Source organism: Pinus tabuliformis, chromosome 9 (assembly GCF_031772625.1).
Source record: "Pinus tabuliformis cultivar Carrire ecotype Pingquan chromosome 9, CPIR1, whole genome shotgun sequence".
NCBI classification, from domain to species: domain Eukaryota; kingdom Viridiplantae; phylum Streptophyta; class Pinopsida; order Pinales; family Pinaceae; genus Pinus; species Pinus tabuliformis.
The window spans coordinates 1,589,625,922-1,589,638,132 of NC_142307.1; positions in this window are offsets into that span (position 1 = coordinate 1,589,625,922).

Consider the following 12,211-nt stretch of genomic DNA (forward strand, 5'->3'; position numbering starts at 1 on the left):
TGAACTCGTTCGGGCAGGTCGTTCGAGCGAGGGCGCGCCCGGCCGAACGAACCCATATCAAAAATGCTAAGTTGTGACCCGAGGTTGGCCTTGTGCACATTCGTGCAGCTCGTTGGCCGGGCTCTCCCTTGTCGCTTCGTTTCGGTCGTTTGGGCGCCCATGTAAAATCGTTCGGGTGGGTCGTTTGAGGGCGCCCGTGTGAACTCGTTCAGGCGGATTGTTCGGGCAAGGGCGCGCCCGGGCGAAGGAGCCCGTATGAAAAATGCTAACTTGTGACCCGAGGTTGGCTTTGTGCACGTTCCTGCAGCTCGTTTTCCCAGCTCTCCCTTGTCGCTTCGTTTCATTTGTTCGAGCGGGTCATTTGAGGGCGCTCATGTGAACTCGTTCAGGCAGGTTATTCGGGTGAGGGCACGCCCGGGCGAACGAGCCCGTATCAAAAATGCTAAGTTGTGACCCGAGGTTGGCTTTGTGCACATTCGTGTAGCTCGTTTGCCCTGCTCTCCCTTGTCGCTTCGTTTCGTTCGTTCGAGCAGGTCATTTGAGGGCGCCCATGTGAACTCGTTCGGGTGGGTCGTTCGGGTAAGGGCGCGCCCGGGCGAACGAGCCCGTATCAAAAATGCTAAGTTGTGACCCGAGGTTGGCTTTGTGCACGTTCGTGCAACTCATTTTCCCGGCTCTCCCTTGTCGGTTCGTTTCGGTCGTTCGGGCGGGTCGTTTGAGGGCGCCCGTGCGAACTCGTTCGGGCGGGTCGTTCGGGCGAGGGCGCACCCGGGTGAACGAGCCCATATCAAAAATCCTAAGTTGTGACACGAGGTTGGCTTTGTGCACGTTTGTGTAGCTCGTTTGCCCGGCTCTCCCTTGTCGCTTTGTTTCGGTCGTTCGGGCGGGTCGTTTGAGGGCGTCCGTGTGAACTCGTTCGGGCGAGGGAGCACCCGAGTGAACGATTCCGTATCAAAAATGCTAAGTTATGACGCGAGGTTGGCTTTGTTCACGTTCGTGTAGCTCGTTTGCCCAGCTCTCCCTTGTCAGTTCGTTTCAGTCGTTCGGGTGCCCATGCAAAATCGTTCGGGTGGTTCGTTTGAGGGCGTTCGTGTGAACTCGTTCGGGCGGGTCGTTCGAGCGAGGGTGCCCCTGAGCCAACGAGCCCGTATCAAAAATGCTAAGTTGTGACCCGAGGTTGGCTTTGTGCACGTTCGTGCAGCTCGTTTTCCCGGCTCTCCCTTGTCGCTTCGTTTCGGTCGTTCGGGCGCCCATGCAAAATCGTTCGAGCGGGTCGTTTAAGGGCCCCCGTGTGAACTCGTTCGGGCGGGTCGTTTGAGGGCGCCCGTGTGAACTCGTTTGGGCGGGTCGTTCAGGCGAGGGTGCGCCCGGGCGAATGAGCCCGTATAAAAAATGTTAAGTTGTGACCCGAGGTTGGCTTTGTGCACGTTCGTGCAGCTCGTTTGCCCGGCTCTCCCTTGTCGCTTCGTTTCAATCTTTCGGGCGGGTCGTTTGAGGGCGTCTGTGTGAACTCGTTCGGGTGGGTCGTTCGGGCGAGGGCGCGCCCGGGCGAACGAGCTCGTATCAAAAATGCTAAGTTGTGACCCGAGGTTGGCTTTGTGCATGTTCGTGCAACTCGTTTTCCCGGCTCTCCCTTGTCGGTTCATTTCGGTCGTTCGGGCGCCCATGCAAAATCGTTCGGGCAGGTCGTTTGAGGGCGCCCATGTGAACTCGTTCGGGCGAGGGCGCGCCCAGGCGAACGAGCTGGTATCAAAAATGCTAAGTTGTGACCCGAGGTTGGCATTGTGCACGTTCGTGCAGCTCGTTTGCCCAGCTCTCCATTGTCACTTCGTTTCGGTCGTTCAGGTGGTTCATTTGAGAGTATCCATGTTAACTCGTTCGGGCGAGGGCACGCCTGAGCGAACGAGCCCGTATAAAAAATTCTAAGTTGTGACCCGAGGTTGGCTTTGTGCACATTCGTGCAGCTTGTTTGCCCGGCTCTCCCTTGTCGGTTTGTTTCGGTTGTTCGGGCGACCATGCAAAATCATTTGGGCGGGTCGTTTGAGGGCGTCCGTGTGAACTCGTTCGGGCGGGTCGTTCGGGCGAGGGCGTGCCCGGGCGAACGAGCCCGTATCAAAAATGCTAATTTATGACCCGAGGTTGGCTTTGTGCACGTTTGTGCAGCTCGTTTTCCCGGCTCTCCCTTGTCGCTTCGTTTCGGTCGTTTGGGTGCCCATGCAAAATCATTTGGCCGGGTCGTTTGAGGGTGCCGGTGTGAACTCATTCGAGCGGGTCGTTTGAGGGCGCCCGTGTGAACTCCTTCGGGCGGGTCGTTCGGGCGATGGCGCACCCGACTGAACGAGCCTGTATCAAAAATGCTAAGTTGTGACCCGAGTTTGGCTTTGTGCAAGTTCGTGCAGCTCGTTTGCCGTGTAGGAATTTACAGGGTAAGTTCCTCAGAAAGAACACCAAAAGGACACCGCTCACAACCAGATCACAGATCAATACACCAGTATTTTTGACGTGGTTAAAACCCTCAAAGAGGGAAACAGTCCACGGCCTGTGCCAACGTGGCTACTACAGGCAATTTATTAATCAAAGAATGAAAATTTACATAAGCTTCTCTCATGCACGGATTACCCGAACAATGACCCTCCATGCGCTTTAAATAGAACTCATGGACCAATCGGGTGTCAAGCCACGGATCAAGTGTCGGTAATACCGAGGAGAGAATGAACCGTCGGATCACTACATATCGTGACCGTCGGATTGTAAGTTACAAAATGTACAACGGTAAAGAAACACACTTTACCTAACTCTATACCTAACTCTAAACTAGACCAAGTTGAACTTAACTATTTCCTATGTGTCGGAATATCCTAACATCCCCCCTTAAGAACAACTTGGGATAGGATTGAAGGATTTACAAATATGACACAATAGGAGAAGGAAGGAGGCACTAGAGCCTATCCCCCCTTAGTGACAACTTCCTGAACTCCAAGCATATATCGAAGTTTAGTGAACTTCGCCTCTGTGAGAGCCTTTGTGAAGATGTCTGCAACCTGATCATCTGTTGAACAATATTGCACTTCAAGAACATGGTCATGAATGAGCTTTCTGATGAAGTGCATGTGTAGTTCAATGTGTTTGCTGCGCTGATGCTGGACTGGATCTTTGCATAGCTGAATGGCACTTTGATTATCACACCAAAGTGTGGTTGGATGCTGCTGCTCAAAGCCAAACTCTGATAGGATCTGACGAAGCCACAAGGCTTCCTTACTAGCTTCCACGGCACCACGATACTCTGCTTCTGCTGACGAAAGAGAAATGGCAGCCTGTTTCTTACAAGCCCATGTAATAGGTCCTGAACCAAGAGTGAAGACATAACCGGCAGTAGACTTTCGATCATCAGGGTCACCAGCCCAATCAGAATCAGTGAAACCAACTAATAGAGGAGCTGCTTTGGCACTGTAATGAATCCCAAACTGTACTGTACCTCGAACATAACGAAGTATTCTTTTAGCTGCTTTCCAATGACTTTCACGGGGGTTTTGCATAAAACGAGCAACAAGGCCAACAGCAAAGGAAAGATCAGGACGAGTATGGGTTAAATACAAGAGTTTTCCTACAAGTTGACGGTATAAGGTAGCATCAACTTCAGGAGAAGTACAAGAGACTGAAAGTTTGACTCCAGACTGAAAGGGAGAAGGGGCTGGCTTACAGTCTTCCATGTGAAAATGACGAAGAATATCACAAGCATACTTGGACTGGGAAAGGAAAATACCCTCCTTGGATTGCAAGACTTGAAGACCGAGAAAATAGTGTAAGTGTCCTAAGTCTGTCATTTCAAATTTCTTTTTAAGGCTGGACTTCACATGGTTTATAAGGTTGGGATCACTACCAGTAAGAATAAGATCATCAACATAAAGAACAAGGATGATAAGAGAGTTGCCCACTTTCTTGGTGTAGACAGTATTGTCAGAATGACACCTAGAAAAGCCAGATTCTAAAAGAAAGCTATCCATTTTGGCATACCAAGCCCGAGGAGCTTGCTTGAGACCATAAAGGGATTTCTTAAGTCGACAAACAAGGCTGGAGTCTGTTTGTATGAAGCCAATGGGTTGTTCCATATAGATTTCTTCCTGCAAGTCCCCATGCAAGAAGGCAGATTTAACATCCATCTGATGGACTTCCCATTTTAAAGAGGCAGCAAGGGAAAGAACAAGGCGGATAGAGTTCATTTTGGCAACAGGGGAGAAGGTTTCAGTGTAGTCAATGCCTTCAACCTGTGAAAAGCCCTTAGCAACAAGACGAGCTTTATGTTTATCAACTTTCCCATCTGGTCCATACTTGGTTCTGTAAACCCATTTACATCTAACAAGTTTGCGTCCCTTTGGTAGAGGAACAAGATCCCATGTATCATTTGCCAACAATGAATGATATTCTTCATTCATAGCTGCTTCCCAATGTGGATGGCCTGAAGCTTCTGCAAAAGTGTCAGGATCATGATTTACTGGAGCTTGAGCCAGTAAAGAAGAGGCTCTTTCAAACTGAGAACGTGTACGTCGCTGATCTGTAGGATCACCGGCAAGATCACCTGCTGCATCCCGAGTAGCACGGACCCATCTTGGAAGTTGAGGATCCTGAGAAGGTGGGGGAGGATTATCATCCTCACTTTCATCATCTGAAGAAGAAATGTTTTCAAAAGTAGAAGAGATAGGAAGAGGTGGCACATCCGCCGGACTAGGCTCGCAGGCCGATTTATTTTCATCAAATTTTACATCTCTTCTAATGATAACATTTTTGGACTTAAATGGAATAAGTCTATAACCTTTTACATCTTCAGAATATCCAACAAAAGTACATTTCTCACTCTTAGGTTCTAAAGCTTTATGCTTTTCATCTGGAATATGGGCCCATGCTTCACTTCCAAAAACACGAAAGTGACTTACATCTGGTTTAATGGAACTCCAAGCTTCTTCTGGAGTGATATTCTCTAGAACCTTAGTAGGAGTGCGATTGATTATATAATTTGCACAATTAATTGCTTCGGCCCAAAAACTAAGACTGAGTCCTTTAGATTGCAGCATACAATTAGCCATTTCCTTTAAGGTGCGATTTTTCCTTTCAGCTACACCATTTTGTTGTGGAGTGTATGGAACAGTATGTTGCATTTGAATTCCATTTTCGGTGCAAAAGTTGATGAATGTGTTTTTAACATATTCTCCACCATTATCAGTTCTTAGCTTAAGAATTTGATGTCCAGATTGTTTTTCAACAAAGGCTTTGAAGGCCAAAAATGTGTTAAATACTTCGCTCTTGAGTTTTAAGAAGTATACCCAAGTGCGTCTGGAGAAATCATCAATGAAAGTTAAGAAATACTTGCAGCCAGAGAATGAAGCAACAGGAAGAGGACCACATAAATCACTGTGCACAAGCTGTAAAGGGGCTGAGGCGTGCCAAGAGGCACGTTTGTCAAAACTGTCCCGATGATGTTTTCCGAGTACACATCCGGAACAAACACCATCTCTGCAAGATACCATAGGAAGACCTGTCACCATATTTTCTTTACATAGATGCTGAAGGGAGCGATAGTTTAAGTGACCAAATCGCTCATGCCAAAGTTTGCTCACTTCATCATTATGAGCAACAAATACTGAGGGAAGATTTGATGACCCAAAGTTGTGAAACTTATACAACCTTGTGGAATCATCAGCAAGACCAGTAGCTAGAATCTGTTTAGGATCTCTTAGATCCTTGATTACAACATCATGAGGTGAAAATTCAACAATTTTACCTTCACCTGAATGAGTTATCTGATATACAGATAGAAGGTTGCAGGATAAGGTTGGAACACATAATACATCATTAAACTGACCATTGTCTAGATGAACAGTTCCAGTCCCTACAACATTAAGAGATCTATCATCACCAACATATATATTTTTGGTGTTACAATCATTTAAAGAAGAAAACATGGCTTGGTTTTTGGCCATGTGATAAGAGGCTCCAGAATCAATGAGCCACTCATGAGAATGAGAAGAAGAAGATACATTTAATGCATAACCAGACTGAGATGATTGACAACGACATGCAGAAAGTGCCATTCCGGAAGTTGAAGTTGAAGTAGGCTCCACATGGATGTTATGTTTCTTCATTGCGGCTTCCAAGGCTTCCATCTTCTTAAAGCATTTAGATTCTAAGTGGCCATCTCGATTACAAAAGTTACAATGTCTATCAGTCTTCTTCCATTTGTTTTTATTGGTCTTATCATTTTGCTGAAATGATCTTTCATTTTGAGGCTGAGTTGGTTTAGGACCATTCTTTTGAGGATATGACTTCTTAGGATTCTTTGAATTTGGTTGCTGCTGGGCGGCTAACGCTTTCGTGGAAGAGTTTCCAAGATTAAGAAGACCAAGGTGTAAGAGTTTTTCTTGTTCTCTTATTAAGGAATCACAAAAGGAGTCAAAGGAAGGGGCCTTGTAGTCTTTTCCTTGACAAATGAAAGCTTCCCTTGTAGAATGGAAAGTGGAAACAAATACAGAGTAGGCTGGTCCCAACTTAGTAAGGATGGAATAAATAAGGTTACCATCTTCTTTCTTAACCTTAACACCTTCCAAGAGATATCTAAGGGTCTTGAATTTGGACAAGAAATCTTCAATGCAAGAAAAATTATTAGGATCCAAAGTAAGCAACTCATTTTCAAGTTGATGGGCTCTAATTTCATTTTTAATCCCAAAAACTTTAGCGATTTTTTCCAATGCTTCATGAGGAGTCTCAAGTTCTGCAATATGGAATCTAAGATCAGGAGAAATAGACATCCCTATCAAACCACGTGCTTGATCTTGTCTATTTTCCCATTTTGCAGCCTTGTCTTCATCTTTTGGTTTCTTCTCTTGGTCTGTGGCTATTCTGTAGAGACCTTTACTTCTAAGTAAATCTTCCATGTAGGCTACCCATTGGAAGTAGTTAGTGCTGTCAAGAATGACTTGGCATGGACTTTCCATTTTTTTTTTAAAACTGAAGCTGAAGATGCTGAAAGTAAGTGTTCCAATGGATAGATCTCGAAAAATTAGGCTGTTTTAAAAAAAACGGCTCTGAAAAAGGCTTCCGGATGAAGAAGTTATGGCTTTTTGAAAAAAAAATTGTTGAAGTTGCCGGCAAAGTGCGCGAATGTGCGGGAATGAAAAAATCCGCCCCCACAAAATGGAGACTTGAACCCAAGACCTCTACTCTCTTAAAATAGCTTTGAACCAATTGATCTATACAAAAAATTTGAGAGAGAGAGAGAGAGAGGGGGGGGGGGGGGCCTTGGTTTGCGTGCTTGCCTTGAGAAAGCTCTTTTTCCCTACAAAACACAAAACCCAACACGAATATGCAAAGAAAAACGAACCTTGCGGCTCGAAGTTAGCTTTAGCCAAAAAACTAGATATTTTAAAAAAAAAATCTCAAAGTTAGCTTTAGCCGAAAAACTAAATATTTTTCTCAATGTTTCTGATTTTCCGAGATCACACTAAGGTGCAGGGAAAAGAGCATACGCATGAGAAAAATCCTTCCTTTCTGTTTCTGATTTGCCCAGATCGCACAGAGTCGCAGGGCAAAGAGCATACGCAGAAATGAAAGGTATAGATCCGGTTAAAAAAAAGGCTAAATAAACCGAAACCGAAATAAGCAGAGAGAAAATAACAGTAAACTGCAAAAACACTGTATACCTCCCGATCTGAAAAATGACGCAGCTAGGGCTACCGGAAACCTTTTCGCGTGAAACGAAAGGGGTTCCTCACTGGAACAGATGCTCCGAACGCAACAGAGCAGTCCTCTCGGCCCGAAAGCAGTCAGAAACAGCAGATCTAGGAAACGACAGCCGCATGCAGTTCTACCGGCTTCAGATTTGGATCACCAACGGACGCGGCCCTCAAATAGCTCTGATACCATGTAGGAATTTACAGGGTAAGTTCCTCAGAAAGAACACCAAAAGGACACCGCTCACAACCAGATCACAGATCAATACACCAGTATTTTTGACGTGGTTAAAACCCTCAAAGAGGGAAACAGTCCACGGCCTGCGCCAACGTGGCTACTACAGGCAATTTATTAATCAAAGAATGAAAATTTACATAAGCTTCTCTCATGCACGGATTACCCGAACAATGACCCTCCATGCGCTTTAAATAGAACTCATGGACCAATCGGGTGTCAAGCCACGGATCAAGTGTCGGTATTACCGAGGAGAGAATGAACCGTCGGATCACTACATATCGTGACCGTCGGATTGTAAGTTACAATATGTACAACGGTAAAGAAACACACTTTACCTAACTCTAAACTAGACCAAGTTGTACTTAACTATTTCCTATGTGTCGGAATATCCTAACATGTCCGGCTCTCCCTTGTCGCTTCGTTTCGGTCGTTCGGGCGGTTCGTTCGGGCGAGAGCGCACCCGGGCGAACGAGGCCGCATAAAAAATGCTAAGTACTGACCCGAGGTTGGCTTTGTGCACGTTCGTGCAGCTCGTTTGCCAGGCTCTCCCTTGTCGGTTCGTTTCGGTCCTTTGAGGGCCCACGCAAAATCGTTCAGGCGGGTCGTTTGAGGGTGTCCGTGTGAATTCGTTCGGGCGAGGGCGCGCCCGGGTGAACGAGCCCGTATCAAAAATGCTCAGTTGTGACCCGAGGTTGGCTTTGTGCACGTTCGTGCAACTCGTTTGCCCGGCTCTCCCTTGTCGCTTCGTTTCGGTCGTTCGGGCGGGTCATTTGAGGGCGCCCGTGTGAACTCGTTTGGGTAGGTCGTTTTGGCGAGGGCACGCCCGAGCGAAGGAGCCCGTATGAAAAATGCTAAGTTGTGACTTGAGGTTGGCTTTGTGCACGTTCGTGCAGCTCGTTTGCCCGGCTCTCCCTTGTCGCTTCGTTTCGTTCGTTCGGGCGGGTTGTTTGAGGGCGCTCGTGTGAACTCGTTCAGGCAGGTCATTCGGGTGAGGGAATGCCCGGGCGAATGAGCCCGTATCAAAAATGCTAAGTTGTGACCTGAGGTTGGCTTTGTGCACATTCGTGCAGCTCGTTCGCCCGGCTCTCCCTTATCGCTTCGTTTCATGCGTTCGGGCGGGTCATTTGAGGGCACCCATGTGAACTTGTTCGGGCGGGTCGTTCAGGCGAGGGCACGCCCGGGCGAACGAGCCCATATCAAAAATGCTAAGTTGTGACCCGAGGTTGGCTTTGTGCACGTTCGTGTAGCTCGTTTGCCCAGCTCTCCCTTGTCGGTTCGTTTCGGTCGTTCGGGCGCCCATGAAAAATCGTTCGTGCGGGTCGTTTGAGGGCATCCGTGTGAACTCGTTCGGGCGAGGGCGCGCCCGGGCGAACGAGCCCGTATCAAAAATGCTAAGTTGTGACCCGAGGTTGGCTTTGTGCACGTTCGTGCAGCTCGTTTGCCCGACTCTCCCTTGTCACTTCGTTTCGGTCGTTCGGGCGCCTATGCAAAATCATTCGTGCGGGTCATTTGAGGGCGCCCATGTGAGCTCGTTCGGGGGGGTCGTTCAGGCTAGGGCGCACCTGGGCGAACAAGCCCGTATCAAAAATGCTAATTTGTAACCCAAGGTTGGCTTTGTGCACGTTCGTGCAACCCGTTTGCCCGACTCTCCCTTGTCGCTTCGTTTCGGTCGTTCAGGCGCCCATGCAGAATCGTTCGGGTAGGTTATTTGAGGGCGCCCGTGTGAACTCGTTCGGGTGGGTCGTTTGGGCGAGGGCGTGCCCGGGTGAACGAGCCCGTATCAAAAATTCTAAGTTGTCACCTGAGGTTGGCTTATTGCACGTTCGTGCAGCTCATTTTCTCGACTCTCCCCTGTCGCTTCGTTTTGGTCGTTCGGGCACCCATGCAAAATCGTTCGGGCGGGTCATTTGAGGGCACCCGTGTGAACTTGTTCAGGCGGGTCGTTCGGGCGAGGGCGCGCCCAGGCGAATGAGCCCGTATCAAAAATTCTAAGTTGTGACCCGAGGTTGGCTTTGTGCACGTTCGTGTAGCTCGTTTGCCCGACTCTTCCTTGTCGCTTCGTTTCGGTCGTTCGGGCGCCCATGCAAGATCGTTCATGTGGGTCGGTTTAGGGTGGCCATGTGAACTCGTTCGGGCGGGTCGTTCGGGCGAGGGCACGCCCGGGCGAACGAGCCCGTATAAAAAATGCTAAGTTGTGACCCGAGGTTTGCTTTGTGCGCGTTCGTGCAACTCATTTGCCTGGCTCTCCCTTGTCGCTTCGTTTCGGTCGTTCGGGCGGGTCATGTGAGGGCGTACTTATGAACTCATTTGGGCGAGGGCACGCCCGGGCGAATGAGCCCGTATCAAAAAATGCTAAGTTGTGACCCGAGGTTGGCTTTGTGCATGTTCGTGCAGCTCGTTAGCCCAGCTCTCCCTTGTCGCTTTGTTTCGGTTGTGTGGGGCGCCCATGCAAATTTGTTTGGGTGAGGGTGCGCACGGGCCAACGAGCCCGTATCAAAAATTCTAAGTTGTGACCCAAGGTTGGCTTTGTGCATGTTCGTGTTGCTCGTTTTCCTGGCTCTCCCTTGTCGCTTCATTTCGGTCGTGCGAGGGCCCATGCAAATTCCATATCATCCGAGCGACAAGTTTTCTTTCTGTGTGAAAGGTGGGTTGGTAATTGAGTTGTGTTTTCGTGTTTGCCTGAATGATGGCCTTGGGTCATTTGTAGGGTGGCCGATTTTCATCTTCTCTCCATCCCCACTTGGTAGTGCATGAGCGGTAATGTTGGCCACGCTCATCTTGGGAGGCATATGTGAACAATTCCCCTTCTGCTTTCTGTTGTGGAGGTAAATCCCCTATGCGGATAGAGGCGATCCCTACTAGCCCAGACCAGGTCTAGCAACAATCAAACAGTGCTATCACACAAGTTCCTAATTGCAAATTGAAGGTGGATGATGACAACCTACTTGGATTCCAACGCTAATATTCGTAGAAGAGACATCGCTCTCATTCCTTTGCTTCGGCCAGTCACGATCCCCACGATCTCCGTGATTGGACACCTCCACATGCAAAGAACAATGCAAATACAAGCATAAAATCCAATAGATGCAATGATATATCAGTCAAAAAAGATATAACTCAACATCAACCATTAGAAAGGACAATGAGAGTGGAACCATAATGATAGTCATCTATTATTGATAAACAACAAAGAAGAATACAACCATAGTTCTGACGTCAAATCCTCCTTTGGCTGGGTGATCAGCTACACAAGTCTTGCAAAGCTTGTTGGGATGGGAAACAAGCCTCTCTCTCTTGGGTGACAAGAATCTCCTCACTTAGATTTGGCCTTATGGGTGCAAAGAAGGCTCTTGCAACTTCAAACTCTTGAACTCCTGGTTTTCTCTATCACTATGCTGGAACTGGAACTAGCTTGCTCAAGGCATGGAGACAAACTTTTATAGATAGAGAGGAAAGAGATAGGATCAACCAAATTATTCATGGGATTGGGCTTTATCACTAAGAAGCTTCCATGAAAGGTGGCAAACCACTTCCCTTCTATGGAGATTCGAAGCCAAACCATTCTAGCTCAACATAGGTTCAGTTGGTGAATGGGTTAAGGAGAACCTTCGGAAGCTTGTTTGTTAAAAACTTTACTCAATTCGGTTGGCGTGAGTGCGACTTTGAGACAGATCGCCAATGGTGTGCCCTCTTTAGAGGATTTCCCTCATTGGCGCAGGCAGTACACTGTGGACCCGCGCTAATGCAAAAAGAGATGTTTTCATGGGTATTCTGCAGGAGATGTCTTCAGGGCATATGAATCTCATACTTAGAGGAATATGATGCAAGTGGTTTCAGGTCATGTCACTTCTCACAGGTCCCAGAATGATTCCTTCAGTGTGCGGGTGAGGGGTAACAGGGATGGTGACAAACGGTGACAAATTGTTGTGTAACAGATGCCCCCTAAAGCATGAGGCCCGAGGGAGAGAGAGGGGTGAAATGCTTTACAAGAGCATGCGTAACTGAAAACACGGCCGCTGGAGAACCTGCGTAAAGAAATACAACTGATAGCTCAAATACATGATATATGTGGTATGGGCGCAGCCATCCATAACAGAGTACATAATAATCTAGATCCAAGGTATGGGCGCAACCATCCAGAGAGGATCGATAAATAGACTCAGGCATGGTTGCAGCCATCTAGTGAATGAGTCATGTAATGATCATAATAAGCCACAAATCGCAACCTGGATCCCAACAAACAAAATCCAGG